A 1,882-nucleotide genomic window follows, 5' to 3' on the forward strand; every position below is an offset into this window, starting at 1 on the left:
ATCTATCTTAAGCTAACCAAGGATTCAACTTGGGATTTTTATTTTATTTTTCTGCTTAAGGCTAGTAATGTGGTTATAAAACAGAATGGGATTAAAAAAGCTCAAGGGGACTAACAAGGATGGCATAAAAGGTAGGCTTTATTTGGGATAAGTGAGTTAATAATCAAACATGGCCTCAATCCTATCTTGGTATGTATCTATATTCTATATTGGACATATAGATTAAAACAAAGTAAAGAACACCAGAATAAAAAAGAAGGGCGAAGCACACAGGAATAAAAATTATGGTCTGAATGTAACCATACAATTAAGCTCAAAACTCACAGGTTGTGTGTTTTCAAGCTCATAAATCATATGTCAGTTATGTATGTCATGCAAGTAGAAATTCAAGAGTTTCCATTCAACTCAATGTAAAATATATTGGATGGTTTTAAAGTTTTAGTGTTCTTCCTTGATGAAATATTGTTAACTAACTAACATGTAATGCTATATATACAAGGGGTGTGGATTGATTCTGTTAAAGTCTCTAGCTTACTTCCTTTTTTGTTTTCAAATCAAATCAACTACCATATGCTAAAACAGGGTAAACTATACTAATTAATCCACTTAATATATAACTAGTAAACTAAGGTGCAAATCGAGCTAAAATATCCAAGATATTATACAGCCCAAAGTGCGTAATACAAAAATACAGTCAAAAGCAAAAGAAATAAAAATGTGCAAAAATACAGAAAATAGCTAAAATAAGATAAGAGTCTGTAGCGGTTCACCAAAATAAATAGATGCCAGAGATGGCGACCTCCCCACACTTAAATAATAGCATCGTCCTTGATGCTTAGTCAAGCAGGGTGTGACGAAGTGCCATCCCTGGAAGGATGGGCAGCCGGTGTCTCGATGGTAGGCTGAGGGTCTGCAGTCGCTGTGAGGATCGGAGGAGTGGTTTGCTGAAGCAGGGGCTCTATCCGTAGAGGACCTCCGGATCTACGGTCTGTAGCTGGTGGTGCTCCTCATGATGTGGTGCAGTGTGGCCGGGACCTCCCTGCTCAGCCTGGGTAGGTGCCTCCTTCTTGTGATCGCTCACCTCCTCCTTAGATGTGTCGGAGGGCGTGTCAGGCTCGAAGGGAATGTCACCACCAGAGCGGATCATCAGCTTGAGGTGCTCATAGCATCACTTGTGGCGACGCTCAGGCCTCTCAAAAATTTGCCTGGTGCGATGGTCAGATCTCTCAAACTGCTGCTGGTGATGGCGCTCCATCTGATCTAGGCGGTCAAAGAGTCGGTGCACCAGACGGTAGACGGGCTCAGGAGCATGTAGGGGTGTAGTGGGTGGTGCTGGGCCAGTGGAAGCAGAAGGGGTAGCTAAAGAGGTGGCTGCCTCAGTAGTATCAGTGAGAAATGGAGGGCGGTAGCCGAAAGCCAGGAACTTCCGACTATGAGGGATGATCTTTCGGCACTCTGCAGCGGGGGGCTTTTCATCAACAGCCTCCCAAGGTACCTCAGCTCGGCGACTCAACTGAGTAATCAGGTAAGGAAACGAGAAGGTGCCTCTAACATGGACCCTGGCCATGTAATGCCGAATGAAGCGAGGTAGATAAAGGTCCTTACCCGTCATCACACACCAGATGAGGGTAATCATAGCAGCTGGCACCTCCGTCTCATGAGTGCTCGGTATCACATAGTTGCTCAGAATCTGTTGCCATAGTTGAGCCTCATCATTCAGATATATAAGCCTGATTCTCTTTGGTACCAATGTGCTTGTTCCCATGACCTAAGGAACAGTAGGATCAAGAGTGATGTCCTTCTTGACTGCATCCCAATCAAACCTCATAAATCTCATATCTTCCTCAGCTTTCTGGTAACCATCTGGCTGATCTGATTTAGG

The sequence above is a fragment of the Arachis duranensis genome, chromosome 9 (assembly GCF_000817695.3).
Source record: "Arachis duranensis cultivar V14167 chromosome 9, aradu.V14167.gnm2.J7QH, whole genome shotgun sequence".
NCBI lineage: Eukaryota > Viridiplantae > Streptophyta > Magnoliopsida > Fabales > Fabaceae > Arachis > Arachis duranensis.